Here is a 13,456-nt window from a genome sequence, read left to right on the forward strand (position 1 = left end):
ATCTCGAACGAGTTATTTGTTCATCAAAAAAACAGAAGAAAACAAAATTTCTTGTTTCTTAGGTGCTGACTCCTTTAGAAGTCATTCAAGTCATGAGCTGTATCCTAAGGGAGTAAGGAACTTGTTCCAGACAGCATAGAGAGAAGTCACCATTCCTCTTTTCTTTAATGTGGCTCTCCCAAGCTGTGTAACATCCTGCAATTTGCCATTTCCCAAGACATGAATATGAATCCCGAGTTTCCAGGCATGAGCGGGAAGGATTCGCTTTCCTAGTGAATATGAGCAGAGGGTACAATGTGAGAAGTGACTGTTAGCAAAGAAAAGAAAAGACAGGGGCCTGGCAAGTTAGAATGTCCCCACTTTACATCTCACTATAGTGAAAGGGGCAGACAAGGTGTGGGGAGATATTTGGAATACCGTTTCTCACTGAAGCTGGGAGAAAGGCAATATGTTTATGGCCACTTCTATGTCAGAGGGCAGGAGTTGGAAATCGTGGGTAAAGATGTGGCTGGTTTGGGGTTAATGTAGGAGATATTGATAGCTGTACTAGACTGGTGAGAGAGGATGAGGAGTAAGCCCCTGAGTCCCTGGGTACCAGTCCCCTGGGAGGGCCTCCAGGAAGAAGAGGGTCTGACAAGGATGCCAGGGAGGAGACATCTGCATTGTCTATGTTCCTTTTTTTTTTTTTTTTTTTTGATCAACAAGGAAATATTTATTTTTATATTTTTAAAAGCAAGTTCAAAAATTATATATATATTATAATTTTAAAAACTAAATATGTTCATATGCATAGAACATACTTTATTATTTTAGTTTATTTTTATTTTTTACTATAATTTAAGTTCTAGGGTACAAGTGCACAACATGCAGGTTTGATACATAGGTATACATGTGCCTTGTTGGTTTGCTGCACCCATCAACTTGTCATTTATATTAGGTATTTCTCCTAATGCTATCCCACCCCCAGCCTCCAACTCCCTGACAGGCCCCAGTGTGTGATATTCCCCACCCTGTGTCCAAGTGTTCTCATTGTTCATTTCCCACCTATGAGTGAGAACATGCGGTGTTTGGTTTTCTGTCTTTGTGATAGTTTGCTGAGAGTGATGGTTTCCACCTTCATCCATAGCCCTGCAAAGGACATGACCTCATCCTTTTTTATGGCTGCATAGTATTCCATGGTGTATATGTGTCTATATGTTTCTGTTTCTTCTGTACTGCTGCCTTTGAGGGGGATGAGGCAATTCGAAGTTATATTTTAGCATATAGTTTCACCTAAAAATGCAAGACAGTGTTGGTATCCATGAATTAAAGAGTCTGTGAGAGTCCATGCCTATCTTTCAAACAGTCTTTGAGAGAGAAGTACACTCACCCATCACATTAATTTATCAATTTTATTAAAATGCAGTCTATCATTTTGACTACTTTATAAAATTTACACAGATATGCATTTACACTTTTTTTCTGTCACAACCTCGGTTTGACAGGAGAAAGAATTTATCAATGTTTTTCAAATGAAAGAATAAATACAAATGCATTGTTCTCAGAAAAGCAATGAAAAGAAAATATGAAAGGAAAGGTGAAATATGAAAATATACTATGACAGTAGTTGTCGAAGAAAAAAAATAAAATGTTGAAAAATACAGCATTATACTTAAGATTTGAGATCTATGTGATGAATTCTGTATTCCCAACTAGAGGAAACTGCCTTCATGCTAGTCGCAAATAACTGGTCTTTCTCTTATTTGCTGAACAAATTACTAGAAGTTGCAAAATAAGAGGCCTGCAAAATCATCTTACAGCTGACTTGCTCAGCAAAGTTCAGTGAATGTAAGGGGTGAATGCTTTGTCTGGCAAGGAATAAGAGAGATCCAGGAGGTTAAAAAAAGTGGCTGCCACCCACTGCTGCCTATTAAATAAGTATTATAATATTGGCAGCAGCACCTGGATTTTACTCAAAGTGGAGGAGAGAAAACTGAACCCTGGCAGATTAAAGCAACAGTCATGCTGAAAATGTGAATACAGACACACACACACACACACACACAGAGAGTATATATATATATATATTTTCATTTGTTTCTCTTCAGGCAAATTAAAGTATGGACTTCCCAGCTAATTACTCTTATCCTGAGTCCCAGGGAGTCGACCACCTTCACAATAACTTACAGGTTTTCTCCCTGCCAGTTCTGTTCTGTGTTTCATCCAAAAAGGCAGATACCCCATTTGTACCAAACTACGCATGACAGTTTGGGAAGTGGGTTGTGTACTTCTATGAAAGCCACAAAAAAACAAGCTATTGTGTTTCATTACCAACACCACTTTCAGTTCCGGAGGCAAGGGCTTTTGCTTTTTTCAAAGATATTTTATCTCAATTTCATGTGCCTAGTTGTGAAGAATTCAAAGTTTCCCTCAGAAAGGTTTAAAGGGTTTGTAAAAATTACACCTCCCGGGAGAAGAACAGAGAAAAGCAAAAGACGAAACCAAACAGAGACGATGACAAAGATTAAAAAACAACAACAACCGAAAACAAATCATGGTATATGAAATCAACTTTAGTTATTCTGCCAATGAGGAATTTTTTCTCGCTTCAATTAACAGTTCATTTGGAATGCAATTAACTTGCATTGTTGGAATCTTTTCTTTTATGAGTTTTATATATGTATGTATGTATAACTTTATTAACTTTTATTTGTTTTTGGGCAAAGAATATGGGCAATATCACCTACCTCAGTAGGCTAATATAAACGTAAAATAAAGTATTTATACAACTTATTTACAACATAAATAAGATATTTATGCTGAACTTCAACTAGTTCGGTGGGGGAGCAATCTATTCTTGGCTGACTGCTGAGGTTATGTGGTCTTATATGCAGACTCTACCAGAGCCAGAACTTTGTCTCAAAAAGAAAATAAACTCATGCCCAATAAAGCATGGCTTTACATCATAATCTTATAAACTTCATAGAGCCTTTTTTTCAGCATTTTCATCTGTCATAGAATTAGCTGGGTCAAAAAGAAGGGCAGTTTGCACTTTAATCAAAACCAGCTGAAGATACTTTTCTGGCCCTGGGTCACACCCATAGTTGACAGCCTCCTTGGTTACTGGTTAATGTAACCAACTTCTCATCCAAATGTGTTGCATGTTAACTCTAAATTCAGGAGATCATTACATAACAGTAAGTGGTACAGGAGCAGCGATGAGTCCTTTACTTTCTGGATAGTATCCTGACACAACACAGATTCCTTGATCCCCAGAAACTTTAGAGATAGCAAACACCTCTTTTTTTTTTTTTTTCGTGATGTTTAATTGCTCTGCCTCTTGAATGTGTCTAAGACATTGATTTCTTCACAGTCTCGAAATACAATTAAGATAATATGGTAAATGATGAAGACTTGTACGAGGTTCTATGGACTGTCAAATGGTCAGGGTTCCTGCCAACTAAATTGTGTCTCAGAGTAAGAGAGCTGAGATAATCCTGAGGCAAAATAATGAAAATATATATTCCTTTGAAATGACAGCAAAATAGATATAGAAAAAATAACATACTTCTTTTATGCCAGGTATCAAGGTTTTATTCATTTGCGGCATCGGCTGCAATTAAAGTCTTTATCTGATTATGTGTATTGATAGTCCTTGCTGGTCTGCGAAACCTATATACTTCTGTACCAGCTGAGCTGGAAAGCTAGAAGAAATGTGATTGGAGTCCTGCCTTGCAAATTGTACATCTTTGATATTGGTGGTCATGTTTGTGATTCCACTAGAAACATAATCACAATTGACCCTTGCTCAATGCAGGCATTAGGTGGATTGACTTCTTGACATTCAAAAATGTGTGTATAGATTTTGACTTCCTAAGACCTTTACTAACAGCCTACTGTTGACCAGAAGCTTTCTGATAACATAAACAGTGGATTAAAGCATAGTTTATATATATATATTATATGCTGTGTTACTACAATAAAGTAAACTAGAAAAAAGTATTATTAAGAAAGTCTAAAAGAAGGGTAAACATATTTGGTATTCTTTAAGTAAAAGTGGATTATCATAAAGGTCTTCATCTTTGTTGTCTTCATGTTGAGTAGGCTGATGGGGAAAGGAATTGGTCTTGCTGTGTCACATGTTGCAGAAGTAGAAGAAAATCAATGTATAATTGGATTCACACAGTTGAAACTCATGTTATCCAAGAGCCAACTCTATTATAGTATTATTTTCTTTGACTTTTAAAAAACATTCCAGAGACTTCTTTATAACCTTTCATATCAGAACAGCTTGTGGTCCAGGGGGCTGATATGGGGACCTGCTGGTTTCTAAGGACATACTTCAAACATGCATTCATGAACTGGGCAAATGTGCATGTGATATTTTTTGACTTCTACTGAGTCTAAAATGATATAGACAAATATTATAATGTAGTTTGCTGCTACCCCTTATAAATCACATCACTAGATCACATTGACTTTCTGTAATCTCAAGAGTTAATGGAAGCCAGGAGATCTAGCATCCCCACTGCAAAAAATAAAAATAAAAATAAATAAATAAAATTCACCATTTTCTCTGTATTTTGCTATCTCCTTCCTTAAGGAAGAAGATTTATAGAACCTTTATAGAACCTTATCATTACATTTGTAAAGATAACAGTTACTTTCTCAAAGTTACCAAATCTTTTCTGGGTTTGTAGGTACACGGAATAATTTTAAAATAGAAATTGAGTGAAAAGTCACGAGCATCTACCATGATTGGTTATAAAAATCAAGTAGGACCTCGAAGGGATGCTCATCTTCATGATTGTGCTCTACAGTACCTATGATTAGTTAAGTGCTGTCAATTGCCTCTGCAGGCCTCAACATTTAGGTTCCCATGGTGGTCTGCTGCCTCTCACGGCCCCCACACTCAACTTACTTCTGAAAGTCGTTTTGGTCTTCGACCTCCTCAACTCTGGAATCTTTTTATTCTCATTCTGTCAGGGAGACCATTTTGATGACCCCATCACATACCAGCTACTAAAATAATTTTTAGAAATGTTTGTTCTTTTCTTACCAATACATTTTAAAAGGCTTTTGTGTAGAAGGTACATTCTGGGTTCTAACTAACCATAGTTAATGGCTGAATGACTGAGCAAGAAAATTTCACTCAGTTTTTATAATCTTTGTTAGCTTCTTGATTTCTTCTTCTATGATCTACTAAACGGTATTTATCATCTCAGTGATGTCATGGGCTATGATGGAATCCAGATTGTAACTGCTAAAATCAACATGTGGAATCAAATCTTTGGTAAGTGAACTCATGGTGATGAAGTCAACTTAACTCAACTTAACCAAAACATTATATTCTCCTCTCCTTCATCAAATACTCTTGGAATCTATTTTGATGTTTTCACCAGAATTTTGCGAATCAAACGAACAAACTCCACTAACACTTTTTTGGGGGTTGGAGGTACGAAGTTTCTCTCTTTTCGCCCAGGCAGGAGTGCAATGGCACGATCTTGGCTCACTGCAACCTGCACCACCAGGGTTCAAGTGAGTCTCCTGCCTCAGCCTCACAAGTAGCTGGGATTACAGGACCTTGCCACCACATCCAGCTAATTTTTATATTTTTAGTAGAGTCGGGGTTTCACCGTGTAGGCCAGCTTGTCTCGAACTCTTGACCTTAGGTGAAGAGTTTCAACCTTGACCCACTCCTTGGCCTCCCAAAGTGCTCAGATTACAGGCGTGAGGCACCGTGCCCAGCCCAACATTTTTAAAATGTAAACATTTGTTTCCAAAATAAACTGGGAGCTTATTCTAGCTATAGAAACGGAAACAAAGGGAGAGGGAGAGTGGCTGAGAGCTCATGAAGAAGATTTGAAAATAGATTCAGGGTAATTCCTTCAAGTGAAGAAGTCATAAACATTTTCAACCAAAGCAGAAGTTCTTTGGGTGACAAAGGAGGTTTGGTGGAGACTGAGCATTGGAGCATCCCAAATGCACTACATCATGCCGTGTAACTCTGTCTCAATGTCAGGATCCCACCTCTTATCCCACCTCTTATCAATGTCTGAAATTTTGCAGACGATATTAGGAAAGATTGTGAATTTGACTTCTTTTATAATTCAGCAACATGAAGACTTGAACTTTGCATTTAGATTTTTATCACTTTTATTCGGTAGGCAGTAAGAATGGGATATTCTTTATCACAGTCCTGGAAGATTCTTAGGGTTTAGTTATTTTACCAGGTAGTTAGAGGTTGTAGCATGGTGGGGTATTTAGCTGTGTAGACTTGTTCAAAGCAATGCTCCACAATCAAAGTTCTCAAAATTCCATGTTCTTGCTATAGCAGCTATAATTTTGTTTTCTTAAGGCCAACCCTCAATAAGCACTTAATTTCAGGCTATAACTAGTGAGAACTTAGCTTTCTGTTTCATCTCCTATCTTTTCTCTAAATAGCAATTATAGTTTCACTTAGCCAGGTAACCAATACCAGATTACCTGATTTCCCTGAGGGTTTCTTACCTGCAACCCACTTTCTGTACCCAGTTTCTATACCATTGAGGGTTTTGTAATGCAGAAATCAATAACAGATGCCGCTAATTTTAAGAAGAAAGGACTTTTTAAGGAAGTAACATAGATAGGTCACGGAATCCACTGGGAGGCTGAAGAATCAATTTCAGATAATGAGAAGGAAACTTGAGGAGCTGGATTCAGCGTAATGACTCATCCTGGTTTTCCCAGGAATCTCCCTATTTTAGTACTGAAGGTTGATACCTTGAAAAATCCCTCAGCCTTTCACAAACTAGAACCACTGGTCACCCTCACTGGGTGGTTACAAAAATAGCTAAGGTGCACAGTACGGGAACAGTCTGGCTAAATTATCACTACCACAGATCTCAGAAACTGTCTCTGATTCCACTGTGACCACTGATTCTAGACATTATGTACTTATGTACCTAATTCTAATAAATTATGTACCTACTTCCAAATTCTAAACGGTCACACAGAATCTATGTTGGGTACTGGCTGCAGATTCAAAATTTATATCCAGATCATCTCTTTTGACCTCTGACCTCTTCCTACTAAATGCCAAAGGTCAACTTTTTTGGCTTTCTTAGCTTCTTTTGTCAGAGGCTCAGCTCTTGGCTTTCACTAGAACTCTCATGAGGATAGGGAGACCGCCCCCCCCCCCGCCGCCATCTCCCCCCAATAAAAGACATTCTAGCATGGGGTAAGTAAACAACAAGATGAGTGAAGGAAGGTAATATGGTTTGGTTGTGTCCCCACCCAAATCTCATCTTGAATCATAGCTCCCATAATTCCCACATGTTCTGGGAGGGACCCAGTGGGAGGTAATTGAATCATGGTAAGTAAACAACAAGATGAGTGAAGGAAGGTAATATGGTTTGGTTGTGTCCCCACCCAAATCTCATCTTGAATCATAGCTCCCATAATTCCCACATGTTCTGGGAGGGACCCAGTGGGAGGTAATTGAATCATGGTAAGTAAACAACAAGATGAGTGAAGGAAGGTGATATGGTTTGACTGTGGTCCTCACCCAAATCTCATCTTGAATTGTTGCTCCCATAATTCCCACATGTTGTGGGAGGGACCTGGTGGGAGGTGATTGAATCATGGGAGCGGTTACCCTCATGCAGTTCTCTTGTTAGTGAATAAGTCTCATGAGATCTGATGGCTTCATAAAGGGGAGTTCCCCTGCACAAGTTCTCTCTTGCCTGCTGCCATGTAAGATATGACTTTGCTCCTCCTTCACCTTCTGCCATGATTGTGAGGCCTCCCCAGCCATGTGGAACTGTGAGTCCATTAAACCTTTTTTTTTTTTTTTTTTTTTAAAGTAAATTACCCAGTCTCAGGGATGTCTTTATTAGCATTGTGAGAACTGACTAATACAGAATGAAACCAAAAGAACACTGGAGTTATCAAAAATCATATAAGACCATAGTACATGAAAACCATCAGAATATGAGAAAGCTTATTTAGCAGTTCAGTATACAGCTATGGGGGTAGATAATACATAGATTATAGTATACCTGATGATTGAGCATAAGGATAGACTAATTCAGCATGTACCACCTACAAATTTCCAAATGGGTCAGAGTGTGAGCTTCTCAACTGAAGTCATTGATGTGTTAGGTTCATTTATTTTATTATTTGATAATGTTATTTTCAATTGATATTGTTTAATGTTTTAAGGAAAAATAGAATACAAATTAAAATTAAACTGAAAATAAAGTATCTCATGTAATTTTTCTGAAACATTGAATCTGAACTTCTGACTAGTAAGCCTTAGAGATAATTACATAAAACTGATGATCAGCTTGAAAACACCTCGTTCTCAGTTCCATGGAGAATAGTCTGCACCTTCTAGTCTTGTGTACATATGTTTTCTTTACATTGGCATTCACTTGTTAGATCGTGGTAGAGGATGGGAATGAAAAACACATTTTTAAAAGCAATCAAAAACCTTTGTAGTTTTCCTTAAGTTCTAATTAGCTTTTTTGGAGTTTTTAAAGTCCTGGTCAGGTTGGATAAATGATTAGTTCTAAGAAATAACCTCCCTCATGGTTTATCTTTTACCTGATAAGCTGAAAATTAATAATGACTTTGAAATCGTCTTCAACAACACAGACAACAACCTTTATGGTTTAATCTCCACATACTGCATTTCTAAGACTTTTAAAATGCCATCAACTTCAAGAGAAGTTATTGTAAATATAACTTAGCAAAAAAGTGGCATACATAGTTGTAATAAAAATACGTATATCTATATGTCAGTCTTTAGAATACAAAATTGAGTATCTTGTAAAAATTACATTAAGACACAGTGTAACATTTGTTCAATTTTAACAAAATAAGCTTCAAGCGTGAAATCAGAAGCAACATTATTAGAACAAAGATGACCTGATGACTTTTAATCTTAGGCCTTTTTACTACTTGGGGAGTTTTATAATGAGAGACTGATAACCCCAGCTCAACATTTTCAACCATAGAGTCCAGGTGAGCAAAAGATAGGTTTACAATCGTTTCAAACACATATGTAGATGTTTAATAGATCTTTTAGTTGCCACAGTCACTGTGTTCTCTGTTGCTGATCTCCAGCTTGCATCTGAGAGATGTAGGTGAGATTTTGTTATAAACTGGCTCCAACCTTTGCCTGGGAGGAACAAAGGTGTTTATAAATAGCTGTTCTTTTGACACCTCCTGCACTGAGCTCCAGAAGGATGGGCATTTATTATGACACTCATTTTGTGCATTATTAAATGAAATAGTAGAGAGAAGTGTATGACATCACTTATATGGCAAAGCCATTAATAGGCCAACGGCAGAGGCCACATTTCCTCTTCATCAAATTCTGACAGCTTTAGTGTCTATAATATCACTGTCTATTTTCAAAGCATTTCACCTATTCAGGCTGAATTAAAAGTCACCTATAGCGAAGTGTAGCCTATCAACGGGTAAATATTAATCATTAATCAACCAATTAATGTGTCATACTTCTGTGGACACATCAGCTCTCACTTGAATATTTTTCTTTGTTTTAACCAAGAACTCAACATGGCTCCTTGACGTGGTAAAACTACTAAAGAAGAAGGCAACACAATTATAGGCTGAACGATTTTTTTCTTTATTAATCCTAAGAGCAGTTATTAAATTAGTTTTAAACATTTGATATGAGATTGACTGAATGTTTACTAGATTTGATCTTTTAGGCCCATCTTGCTGCCTTATCTGGTTTTCTGGGAAAATACAAATCCATTGTATTTTATATAAATGTGAAAAATCTGTTTGACAACAAGTACATTGTCAACAGTTACCAAAAATGTAAATATAGGCATGAAAAATAATAATGTTTATAGTCCATTTTATTTTAGCAGGCTTAGCCCAAGAATCAAGTATACAGAAGATGAGAATTTGATCATGAGGAGTTTATTTATTGAAATCAGAGTTAAATACATAAATGTATTTTATTTCCATATATTTCAGTGTTTTACTTTCACTGACATTTTCTTCTTGGGACATCTTGGAGATACTTCTATGAAAATATTAAAATTACTCTTCCACAAAGATTAAAAATGTTATCAACATTCTTTTATTTTTTTTTTTTTATGATGGTGTCTCGCTCTGTCACCCAGGCTAGAGTGCAGTGACGCAATCTTGGTTCACTGCAACCTCTGCCTCCTGGGTTCAAGCGATTCTCCTGCCTCAGCCTCCTGAGTAGCTGGGACTACAGGTGCCCGCCACCACGCCAGCTAATTTTGTATTTTAGTAGAGATGGGGTTTTACTGTGTTGGTCAGGCTGATCTTGAACTCCTGACCTCATAATCTGCCCGCTTCAGCTTCCCAAAGTGCTGGCATTACAGGCATGAGCCGCCATGCCGTGCCGACATTCTTATTTTACATAAAGGATCCAAGGAATTATGTGTTTCCAATATACTAATATACTAATGTAACATTTAGTCACTGATTTTAAAGGAGTTTGTTGTATTCTAGTTTCCTGGTATATATTTATACCAGGATATATATATATATACCATCTCCATACTCCAGAATCGTATAAATCATGTCAAATTATCATTTATTTATTAGTGGATTTCTCCTTCTACTAGATGAGCTTACCTCAGTATCTTTAGTCAATAGTAACAAGCACAGTGCTTGACATCTAGCACTGTGGACATACCATTTTCAATACTATCTTGATTTCCAACTTGTCACCTCGTTTCTTCTTCCATATGCCTCAAAACACACATTTAAGATATGTACTGATATCTATCTTAATAAAATGAAAGAGCTGGTTCTTTGTCAACCATGTTAAACATTTACATTAACCAGTCCAAACCACAGGTTGTTGTTGCATTGAAATCTGATCCTTTGGGAAATATTAATGAAAGTGATTATTTCTATTCCTTGCAAAGCAATTGATTATTAAGTGTTTGGCAAGCTTAATCTTATTTCCATAAAACTAAAATTGAAGCCCTATAGTCCTAAGTAATGTAGACCAAGAGTCAACATTTAAAAAGCAGAAAAAATAAATTATCATTTGGAATAGTAATGGAAAAGATGTTTTTTTTTCCTCTCAGAGAAATTTGTATGTGACATTTGCACATGAAGACTCTCAAGTGAAATTAACAAATGTTTTAATATTGTTAGTGTCCACATACATTCTTCCAGTAATTATTTGTCTTGAGCTAAAAATTTTTCATAACTATTATTTCACATTTTATTCTTGTTAATAATAGTAGTCATTTATTATAGTAAAATGTTGACAATAAAACCAAAGGCATACTGAAGAAAATAAAGATTATTCATGCAAACAGGGCTTCATAGTGGCTTTGAACAAGGGTAAGAGTTGGTCTGCCTGCATCTAACACCATGACCTCAAACAACAAGTTTAAACTCTCTTTCTCTTTGTTTCATCAACATTTGACAACAATATTCACATAATTGTATTATTGTAAAGATGTAAAAGTTAATGAATTTAGAACAGGGCCTGGCATATACTAATTACTTAGTAGGTTTTAAATATGTTGCTGTTAGAGATAATGATGATTATGATGTTGGCAATTGAAAGACGGGTATTTTTCATGAATTTAAATCAATAAATGCTACCACTATTACTACTTGGATTGTTGTTATCAACAATTTCATTAGATTAATCCTAGAGCAATTAAAGATATAATTTCAATAAAAAGTATATCATAAACTGTATAAACTATATGCTCTGATCTTTCTTTGTTGTATTATGAAATATTCCTTAAAATGCACATTATCCTATAAATAGAAAACATTTTAATTGTCTTTTAATCTAGTTTAATTTTTTGGATATTTAGTCATTACTATCTAGGCATGAAGAATACATAGGAATCAGTTTCTACATCAGAACTTTGAAAGTATCATCAAATAGTAATTATTTGATAACAATTCCATACTTAGAGTTGGTTCTGATTCAAAACTCAACACAGTTGTTTATATCTTCCCCACCCTACCATTTTCAGAATTTTTACTGAACACTATAATGACTGTATAAAAAGAAATATTGATAACAGAGTTGAAAACTAGCAAAAGATGACATCTCTAAGCCTGAAAGCCAGAATGAATGTTGGGAATATATTCAGGGGATAACTTTGCAGAAAGGTCAGCAAACATGCAAGCTACAACATGAGAAGAAATCTGTTCCAGAGCTCAGAGTGGGTGGGAAGGACAAAGTGGGAGCTGCAGGGGCAGAAGGGGAAGGCCGGTGAATAGTATATAATGGAGATTCTGGCTACAATTAAATCACTTGAAGACATTTTTATTAATGTACTCATTTTGAGAGCTCATCCCAGAGGAATTAAATCAGAATCTTGGTCAGGAAGAGGGGTGAGGTTGGGAGTAGCCCACACATTGCCTTTTTGTAAAAACTTTCCAGATGATTCTATGTGTGTAAAAATGATTATGAATCATTGGTCTAGGAAGCAAATATAAAATATGCTTGTGTTTCCTGGAAAGTACAATTTGCCACAACAGAAAGAAAAGCTGTTTCCTTTGTTCTGAGCATCTATACGTGTGGGTGGTAGGCTAAGTAAACTGATGGTACTCCTACAATGAGATTGACAACTAGTATCAGCATGCCTGTGAGGGAAGATGAGGCAGGGTTGAGCAGTGACCCAACAAGTATTTGTTATAAAATATGAAGCTTTTATAGGAAATTCTTGAGGAGGAAAAAAATAAGACAAATAGTCAAATATACCAGGCAAAATAATAAATATATTGGATTTAAAGTTTTAATAGTACCATTCATATAAGGACACATAAAAACAGTTATGCTCTTTGTAGAAGTAAAACAAAATCATAGACAAAAAATGTTAAAAGTGAAAAAATATATATATTCAGCAAATGCAAATGTAATATAGTAGTAGTTGCCATACAATATCAGCATCATATAAAATTAAATTCAAAGCAAAACAACTCAAAGGGACAATGATGAGTCATTTTATATTGATAAAGGGTGCAACGTACAAAAACATTGTCAAAATATTTTAATGTACAGAATAAAGTTGCTTCAAAATATTGAAGAAATGTTATTTAATACCCATGAAACATTTTTATAGAATATTTTATAGAATATCAATATTTCAATGTCATGGAAATATAATAATGCAGAAAATCCATAAGAAAAACAAAGTAAACTTCAAATCTGAATGGAATATAAAATACTGAAGACAAATATTTCTGTCATTCTTTATATTATTAACAGGTATTTTAAAGGAAAGGCAAGTTTCACATATCTGCAATTAATTTACTTTTGTATTTGTCAATCTAACAGGACAGAGTTTTGAGATTACAAAGAATACAGCATTCATCAGAAAAAAAATATACACTTGGTTGTTAACATGTATGTTTCATGTGTAACAGTTCATTGAGTTTTATATTCTTAAGACACTAAAGGTAAATATATTTCCAGTAAAAATAAATAAAATTTGCTGTTCTA

Source organism: Chlorocebus sabaeus, chromosome 24 (genome assembly GCF_047675955.1).
Source record: "Chlorocebus sabaeus isolate Y175 chromosome 24, mChlSab1.0.hap1, whole genome shotgun sequence".
Classification (NCBI taxonomy): domain Eukaryota; kingdom Metazoa; phylum Chordata; class Mammalia; order Primates; family Cercopithecidae; genus Chlorocebus; species Chlorocebus sabaeus.